Raw genomic sequence first — 10,274 nt, 5'->3', positions numbered from 1 at the left:
TCGTTAATAATTACTCAGGGACAACATTCTCAAACTAAGATTGTCTCGGATAAACTAGATGTATGGTCACATTTTGTACAAGTGGTAAAACTATAAAGAAAAGCAAGGAAAACATTAACCCAAATTTCAGGACTGTGATTAACTTGGACAAAAGTAAGGTTGCCATGAGGAAGAAACACAGGGATCTTGGAAGTTTCTCTCTCAATATACATATACAATAAACAGATATGTATAGAGATAGAGATATACACACACACATATATGTACATGTGTGTTGATCTACTCCTTTTAAAACTACATACATGCATTTATATACTCTCTATGCATAAAAATTCATAATACATTTTTTAAGTTATGATTAAAAGTAATCATAAAACCCAGAATTAAGGTAACAAGCATAGGTATAGTATTGGCTTATGCTTATCATTATGGTAAAAAGTTCAAGTCACTGATTGGTCTTTGGTTATACCTATTTTTTTTTTTATAAGAAATAGGATTTATCAGTAGGCATGAATAAGCAGGGGGTAGTGTTAAGGTTCTCATGAGTCCAGCAACTGCCATTTGTCTAGGAGGCCATGATTAGGGATGTATTTGGGATGAGTCACTTTTCAGCTACCCTGTCTTCAAATTCATCAACATTATACTTAGTAAAGGCTTACTTCTCAGTGATGTCATTTTCTAGTGACCAGGGAACTTGAACTTGGTCCTGTATAGGGCCTCAACTACATATTCCTTGTTCTGCAGCTTAATATGGATGGACATAATGACTTGGTCAATATGGATGCTGGCCACTGTACCATAGGGCTTTCTGAAGGCACCCCACATACCTCTTTGTAGCCCATCAGTTCCAGCACAACATCTTGATATGGATGACGTAGAAGGGGTGGAGCCGAACTTGGATGTGAAAGCCATATTTACCATAACTTTTCACCGTGTACTTGTTGACACAGACAAAGGAAGCCTCCAGGGCTTCAAAAGAGAGCTGCTGATATTCACCTGACACCACATGGCCATGGTGTGGGCAATCATTCACTTCTGCCTTCTTCCATCCCAGGTTAAAGATGTAGCTCTTGGCATCAGGGACAGCTCTGCAGAAGGGGGACTTTGGATATGATTTGTTCTTACAATATTGGTAACACTAGACATGGTAACACATCTGTGGGGGCCCAAAGGGAGAGAAGAGGTTATATCCACATTTTTTGTAATGTCTTTGTTTGGGAAGGAATTCTTTTACACAAAACCACCAGTTATTTGGGCTATAATTTTATTTAAAAAAAAAAAACAAGTTTTAAATATTAAAGCAGGAGTAGTTCTTTGGGTATAAATATAAAGAAGCTTCAGTTTACAAACTACAGATACGTCATAGCACAGAGAGTCAGCTAACATTGGAAAATAGGATGTTGATTTTTCTCTTTCTCTTCGTTCTCTTTTCCTTGAAGATATCGGCATGGCCAGAGGCCAAAGATGTGACAGGATCAAGGAGGTAGCAATGTAGTTGGGATATTGATTTTATATAAGTAGTTGAGCAAGTAAATACATATATTGATCATAATAGGAGTCAGGCTCTCAATGAAATACAAGGCAATGTTAGCTGCTAGGGTAGAAAGAGCTCCTATTTTGGAGAATAGGAAAGCAAGCACACTGGGAGGTACAAATGTGACACAGTGTTCAGGGGCCATTTGAGGTTTATATTGGTTTCTTATTGCTGCTTTAACAAATTACCAATTACTTGGTAGCTTAGGACAACACAAATTTATTATCTTAAATGCTAGAAGTCAGAACTCTGAAATGGAGTTCACTGGGCTAAAATCAAGGTATCACCAAGGCCACACTCCTTCTGGAAGCTATAGGAGAAAATCTATTTCCTTGCATTTTTCGGCTTCTAGAGGTTGCCTACATTCTTTGATCATGATTCCCTTCCCCCACCTTCAAAGCCAGTAGTGTAGCATCAAATCTCTCTCTCTCTCTCTGACCTCTGTTTCCATTGTCACACCTCCTACTCGGCTTCTGCCTTGGTCATCACATCACCTTCTGTGAATCTGCTTTGAGACATGAGCATCTTAGGTGAGGAGGATTATTCAATCACACGCTAGGACTCTGACGTGAGAGCAATCGAAAAAAATTGTACTTTTCTACAGCTGCTAGGGGGGAAGCTGTAGGACTTGGTTTCACCAGGACTATACGCTATCAACCCTGGAGGGAGAAAGGGAAAGAAGGTAATTGTAGTGATGGATCTTAGAATCTTAAGTTGGATGGGAAAGGAAGAGAAGACCCGGGAGAGGGAAGATTGTTAATGAGATAAGGTCAATGGGCTAAAGGCCTCATGAGGTCAAAGAACTGCTGAAAGGGATGCCTACAATTGACTAGTGAATGCAAGGAGTAAAGGGATCCCTGGGTGGCGCAGCGGTTTGGCGCCTGCCTTTGGCCCAGGGCGCGATCCTGGAGACCCGGGATCGAATCCCACATCGGGCTCCCGGTGCATGGAGCCTGCTTCTCCCTCTGCCTGTGTCTCTGCGCCTCTCTCTCTGTGACTATCATAAATAAAAAAAAAAAAAAAAAGATTTCAGCAGTGTTCTTTCATGATGTGGATGAAGTCACACCATGAATGTGGTGTTAAGGTGTAACCACAGGAAAGGACAGCTGAGGTGAGACAAAAGAACATTTACTGGATGCAAGGGCATCACTTCCAATTATTCTAGGAAAGCTGTAAAAAGGAAACTCATTGAACCAAAGGGGTAAAGGTGACATCTGTCAACAAATGCAGCCCCATGGGACCAGGGTAAAAAAAATTTTTTTTTCCTAACAAGCTTATTTTTCTAATCTTGCAGATTTGGCTTATTAGCAAAGCTAAAAAAAAAAAAAATCAGGTATTAGAAAATTAAAATTTTTCTGTGCTAAACCTTTTCATGAATTTCTATTAATCTGAGTTGGTGTAATGAGCTAAATTGTGTCCCCCAAAATTTATTTGTTGGAGCCCTAACCTCCACTACCTCTAAATGTGACTATATTTGGAGATTGTGCCTTTACAGAAGTGATTAAGTTAATGTAAGGCAGATAGACTGGGTTTTAATTCCATCTAACTGGTGTCCTTATAAGAGGAGGAAATTTGAACACCCCAAAAGAGAAGACCACGGAAGCACTATGCACAGAGAAAAGACCATGTAAGGACACAGTGAGTAGGCAAGCATTCATCTGCAAGTTGAGGAGAGAGGCTGCAGGAAACTCCAAACCTGACACCTCAGTTGTGGACCTCACAGGTTCCACAACTGTGAGGAAAATTCCTGTTGCTAAGCCATTTAGTCTGTGGTATTTTGTTATGGCAGCCCTAGCAAACTAATGTACCTAGTTTGTTTTAGAGATTATGATTTAGAAACTGCTCCTAATTTTAACACTACTTTAGGAAGTTTTTTTCTATCTGGAAGTTTTTTCCTTTTTAGGGTCTCAGGATTCATTCTATCTTCATCTTGAATTCTCTGAATCTTAATGAAGAGAGCACAGAGAAGTATTCATGTGACGGGAGGAGAGGTAGGTGGTGGCCTATTAACCATTGGCCACCAGACTTTGCTTCAATCTGCATGGATGCAGGCGTGGTACGCGGAGACTATGTTGTGAAATGCTCATCGGCAAGAACACACACCAAGTCTTTTCCATAGTCTGTGTCTGGAAAAGTTTGAGTGCAAGCTGGCAGTAATTTAAGAGCAATCTAGGAGTCCAAGTTCTTTCCTGCTTTCCTCTACCACATGTCTTCCTTGTGGCAACTGATTTTCCATTGGCAGGCAGACAGAAGTTTTGTCATATCTGAGTTAAGGTGTTCCTGCTAAAATATCCAAGAAAACAGCCAGGATAGAAGAGGAGGTTGTACAGGCCTAAGCAGCAAAAAGTGAAACATATAAATTAAATGTTCTATAAAAGATGACTTGACAAGATGACCCACATTGTACTACAAAGACATTAAGAGGCAATTTAATCTATTTGGAAATATTACAACAGGAACATAATGTCGTGTCATTATGTAGTTCAACTTTTGCTTCTCAGCTACCATGACATTAATTTGTGGATACCTTTCTACTCTCTCTGACCTTGAAGTATTTATAGAAACCACCAAACTTTTGGCCACCGAGAAACTTGTGAAGTTCCCATAGGGGGGAGAAAAGAGTAGAAATTGGTCAGTAAACACAAGGTGAGAGTCTCTGTGTTATTTCCCATGCCACCAATCTGACTCATCATTGGCAGCAGAAATCTTTTGTAAGGATCTTCCCCTGGTGCAGTTAAAGCAGGCCACCTGCAGGGTTCACTGTGACAACCTTGAGCACAACATCTGAAGCACCTGTCAGATAGCACACTCCATCTTTATAGAACCCCATGAGGCCTTCCCACTGTTCCCTCAGCTGATGCACCAGGTGCAGGGAAGATCTTATTTTCCAGAACATGTCTGGATGTTCCATTTGATGCCCAATAGGCTGGGTATAAATAGTAGCCCGCCACAAATGCTTTCCATTGCCAAAAATACATGGCAAGAGAAATGCCTCTGTTTGAATGCTTACAGCACAAAGGGATACAGGTATTTAAAAAAAAAAAAAAGATTTATTTCTTCATGAGCAAGAGGAAGAGAGTGAGCAAACAGAGGGGAGAGAGAGAATCATGAAGCAGATTCTGTACTAAGTATGGAGCCCGACACAGGGGCTCAATCCAAGGACCCTAAGATCATGACCTGAGCTGAAATCAAGAGTCAGCCTCTTACCTGACTGTGCCACCCAGGTGCCCTGTGTGCATGTATTTTTAAACAAACAACAGAGTTTTTTTTAAATTTTTATTTATTTATGATAGTCACACAGAGAGAGAGAGAGAGGCGGAGACATAGGCAGAGAGAGAAGCAGACTCCATGCACCAGGAGCCCGATGTGGGATTCGATCCCGGGTCTCCAGGATCGCGCCCTGGGCCAAAGGCAGGCGCTAAACCGCTGCGCCACCCAGGGATCCCAACAAACAACAGAGTTAAAGGCATAATTATCACTCTTGCCTCCTTCACATTAGAGTCTCCTGCACTACAAGAGAACAACCAATCTTAACATATTGCATAAAATCATAGAACCCAAGCCCTTCATTTTACAAATGAAGTCCAAAGACAGTTCAATGTCTCATGGAAGGTCACAATAATTTCTTAGTATTTGATCAAACATACTTGCTAGAAGTTTACAGGCCCCATGTCCCACAAGTTCTGATTCAGTGAGCCTGTGTAAATTTACATTTTATGTGTAAAATCTACATTTTAACAAGCATCGCTGGTAATTCTATGCAGATGAGACATGCTGGGATTACTAAAGCCAAGTCTCAGTCATTGGCCTCTCCAGTGGCAGCAAACTACCTGTGGCTTCAATAGCCCAAAGATCTCTGATTACGTATAGCTTCACAATAACATTCTTGTTTAAATCCTAAATCTTTGCAAGTCTTGTTGGGCCATGCTGTAGCATGGCTCACAGCCAACTAAAAATTTGTAATTATTTATTCAGAAAGCAGTAAAGAGATATGAATAAGAAATATTTTATTTATAAAAGTATGAAATCAGAGATAAAATAGTAAAATCAGTAGCACTTGGAACACTGGACTAGCTATTAAAGCAAATGCCTTTTAAACAGACTAACTTGGAGTTGAAAAATGTTTCCCCTTCTTTCTCCAAATTCCCATATTTGACCAGTGTCAGCTGATCAGCATAAGAAGGGACAACATGTCAGGGAGAGGCAGAGGCTGCTGGTATGGGACAATGGAAGTACACCAACCAGGAGACAGGAGATGTGGCTATTGACTTCAGCTGTCCTACTAGGTAAATCAGGGTTTGATTTATTCTTTTGTTGACCGTCCAGACCAAGATTTGGCAAATATTTTCTGTAAAAGGTCAGATAGTAGGTATTTTAGGCTTTGCAGCCCATGATCTCTGTCACAACTATTCAACACAACTGTGGTAGTGAGAAAGCAGCCACACACAATAAGTAAATCAGTGACACAGCTATGTTTCTATAAAACTTTTTACAAAAACAGGAAGAGTGAAATGGAGCCCAAAGGCTGTGGTTTGCTAACCTGAGATCTGGACTTAACATGATAGATGAAATGTTAACATATATCAAATTTAAAGGCATATAATACACTGTAGCCATCACATTGTAAAGAACACACACACACACACACACACACACACACACACACACACACAAATTGAGGAAATATCCTTGCAGTATTCTACAACTATAACCCAAGTCAGCAAAAAGTCTCTTATCTCTTTGATGAACCAATGAAGCTCTAAAATACATCAAAGCTATTTCACTTCCATCTTATTTGTCAACATAAATAAAAATATCAACAAACATCTATGCTGGAACCACTCTTCTTAAAAATAGATATATCTATTCTGAATCAGTGTGTCTCTAGGTTTTTTTGTGTGTGTCAGAAAACTGTTGAAAATTGGCAGACATAGTCACTTAGGTTTTTCTTGTTTTCTTTCTCTTATTTTTAAACATTAGAATTCATAACACTTACTCTAGTACTTATTTTGCTAATTTACTCTACAAATTAGGATGCTTTGAGCAAGAAATAACAGAAAACTTCATTCAACCTGTCTTTATAAGTAAGACAGTCTTGACTTGCGTGAGTAGAAGTGTCGAAGATGAGATTTCAGAGTTGACATTGTGACTCTGACTCCCTGTTATTCTCTGCTGTGTGTGGCTTTCTCTGTAGCTTGCATCTCAACTGAGAAGTCATTTGAAGCCTTTAGTGAAGAGTTGCTCAAAAAGTTTCCAACTTGAATAATTGAAAATAGTTTCAGATATTTAACTGTTAAGGTGTTAATCACAGCAAGCAAAAAATGTGGAAACAAACTCAATGTTTAACAATGTTGCAGAAATTATGGCATTGAAACATTACAAATACATTTGACAAGTCATAAAATATTGAGCAGAGGAAAAAGTATCTTGTAATAGAGTATTTTAGTGTCAAACAATAAAACAAAGATTACAGAGCTTAAAAAGAAAAAAATAAAAAACCAAGTTATGTCTATAATCTTAACCATGTGAGGGATCCTAAAGTAGTAAAGAAATCACTGAGCAGTGTGCTGATTGAGGAGAGTGAGGTGTTTTAAATGCTAAAAAAAAAATAATAAGTTTTCACAATACATATACTAATTTAGCATTGAAAATTAGTTCTCTGGATAGGATGGAACAACTCTGCTGCCTGTAAAGAGTTGGCAACAATAAGCACCACAGCTCACTGATCAGTGTCTTCAATTAGTTCCAGTAAGGGTCAAAAGTCATAGGCTTTAATCAACTTCAAACAGAACCAGTTGTGATGAAATACAGCATTCAATTCTGATACCTCCTAGATGAATGTAAATTTTCTTTTTATATTACTATCAGCCTGCATCCATCAGCATCCAGCCAGGTGCACAAGAACCACACTAGCGTGTAAAATGGTGGGGATTTAAATCAGAGAACTGGATATGCAGGAGATGAAAGAGCTGAGAAATCACAGGACGATGAGATGACAGATTAGCAAGAGCAGGAAGCCACTATCCAGACCCTATACTAGAAGGACAAAGGGAAAAGTGGTGATAGTACAGCCCAAAGGCCAATGTCAGTTGATAGAAACTAGGACATTAACAGCCCTGTCACACGGAAACTGGAGGAGCTGTTGCTTCAAGGCACAGAGAGGGAGATAAAAACCCCAGCTTCCCCTTTCTTCCTGCCTCCAAACTCATGAAGGGCTTCTCATTTGCTAAACCCCAATGATAGCCAGATGATGTGGTAATGGGGGAAAACAGGGAGTACTGTCTACAGTGGTCATCCCATCCTTTATATAAAGAAAGAAATTAGTTGAGGCCTGGTACAAAGAACTTGTCAATAATTACGTGTGCAAATGTTCCTTTATAAAGATGCTTCTAGCAGGCCATTTTTTTCTAGATTATAATTGTTTCATTTTTTCCTACTTAATTGTATTTTCTGATTTTCTTTCAATAAATATGTACCATGGAAGTTATTCTGAGACTAAAAGTTATTTTTAAGAATTATGTGTTAAAAATGGAAATAATTATTTCAAATATTTAGCCAACAAATCACTATTGCTTTCATAAAAACCTTCAATATTGTTACTTATGCCCATGTTGTCTGGAAGGCATGTATGTGTAATCCATCATACGAAATAAAGTCAGATTCTTCAGAGTAGAATATTTATAAGGATAAACAAGTCTTTTTGCTATTATTAGCTCCCTCTCATAAATAATTTATAGTTTAAATAGTTTAATTCTCATAAAACATAAATATATTGTGTTAACAACTGACTTCTTACTCTTAGCAGGCTCCCATGTCCTCCAGGGGTAAGAAAGAGAAAGTAAAAGAGTCGTTAAAGGGAAGAAAATCTCATTCTACCACAGTTCTAATGGTTAAAATACTTTATCTGTGAGAGTAGACTTGCAGGATTATTATGAGGTTGGCAGTAAGCAAGTGACAGAAAGATGCTGGTAGACAAAGGTTCCTTTAATGTACTAAAAGAAGACACCATATTGCACAGCAGAACAGAGATGAGGGGTTACACAGCATGTCCAAGCTTCCAAATGCCCATGAGGACCCCCATGATACTAGAGGCAGAAGGGAAGACAGGAAAGATACTGGTAGACTCTTTATGGGAGCTTTTGCCACTCCCAGCATTTTTATAATTGCATAGCCCTGCCTACCACCTGCAGATGCCAGCCACCTGTTTGCCTGTCCAGGAGACATAAAAAACTACTAAAACCCAAAACACACTCCCAAATGCCTCTTGAGAGGCTAAGAAACTAAATGAACTTAAAGTAAATTTTCCTGGAATCCAACTCCCTGGTACCATGTACATCAATCTTTGCTGCCATTAAAATTACCGGATGAGTGTGTTTAATAACCGATACGAGAGCCTCATGCCTGGAAATTGTGTGTGAATCGGTCTCACGTAGACCTGGAGCATCCACAGTCCTACCTACTTGTTAACTGAGGCCAGAGTTGAATATCACAATCCAGAGAGAACCAGGAATTATTTCTGAAAGTGCTTCTTAATATTTATATATATGGAAGGCTTCTGGAAGAAATGGCACAGCAGGAGGGTCCTAAGCTTACCTTGCGCCACAGATACTAGATAACACCCACATCAGTGTAAAGAACCCAGAAAACAACCCCAAGACTGGCAGACCAGACTCTCCACAGCTAGACTTAGAAAAGGGGCCACAGTAAAGAGGGCAGGAAGGGCAGAAATATACTGGGGAACCAAATGGACCTGTAGGACTATCTATAGGAAGGAAGGATGCCATGAGCATGGAGAGGGGAAAGAGATACCCCAGGCATCCCAGACATGGAGAGCCTGCAGGGGGAAGATAAATCTCCATAACATTTAGCTTTGAAAACCAGTGGAGGTGAATTTCACAAGTTCTTATAATCAATGGAGTTTAATACCTGGAACTCAAAATCAGCAGGCTCAGGTCTGGGAGAGCAGAGAGGGTGAGAGGAAACTGAGTCTCTGCTCTTAAAAAGACAGCACAAAAAACAACCCCATGGAGATACAGCAAAGGAGCAGTACTTTGAAAAAATGCCCGGGGTATACAAGAGGAGAATGTGTTCACTAATCTCAGAGCATGTGCTAGAGGGTCAAGGATCTTTGAGAGCCTTCTCCAGGAAAAAAATTTGCTGGAAATTGCCATTTCTCTCCACCCCCACCATCAGCCTAGACACATAGACACTGTGGGAACTCATCAAATAACAACACTCCACCTAAATTGCCAACACCACTCACCCTGCCCTGTGTACTTCTGCAGGTCTGCCCCCTCCAAACTGGCATGTCTTGGTCCCATCTGGAGCTGATCCAAAGTGGTGCCATCAGTCTGGCAGAGTGCAAGCAGCTTTGAAAGGGGCCAGCACTACCCTAAAGTAACTCCTACAGTGGGGAGAGGGGAAGATAATCACACACACACCAGTCCGACTAAGGCCCTACCAGTGGGTTGGGGGTAGACTCATGGTCTGACTGCAGGCTGCACCCACCAACAAAAGTTTCTTAGGGCACAACACAGGAAAAATTCCCTCCAGTTTAATGCTACTACATCTCAGGCAAATGCCTAGTCTAACTCAACTCGAACCCAAGACTAGCCCACCAACAACACAGAGACCCAATGCTCCCCACAACAGGTAAAAAGAAAGCCATTGCAGACAACAGGACTGAAGGCAAAAGCAGCTCAGCCACAACAGTAGGGTGCATGCAACACACACAAGAGAC

General features: G+C 40.2%; 1 pseudogene; it reads right to left on the bottom strand.

Annotated features, from left to right (window-relative positions):
• Positions 1-539: 539 nt before the first annotated feature.
• Positions 540-2,059, bottom strand: LOC112656806 (60S ribosomal protein L10-like; annotated as a pseudogene).
• Between the last annotated feature and the right edge of the window lie 8,215 nt (positions 2,060-10,274).

This window comes from Canis lupus, chromosome 37, assembly GCF_003254725.2.
Source record: "Canis lupus dingo isolate Sandy chromosome 37, ASM325472v2, whole genome shotgun sequence".
Lineage (NCBI taxonomy): Eukaryota > Metazoa > Chordata > Mammalia > Carnivora > Canidae > Canis > Canis lupus.
This window is presented reverse-complemented; position numbering and strand designations above follow the sequence as displayed.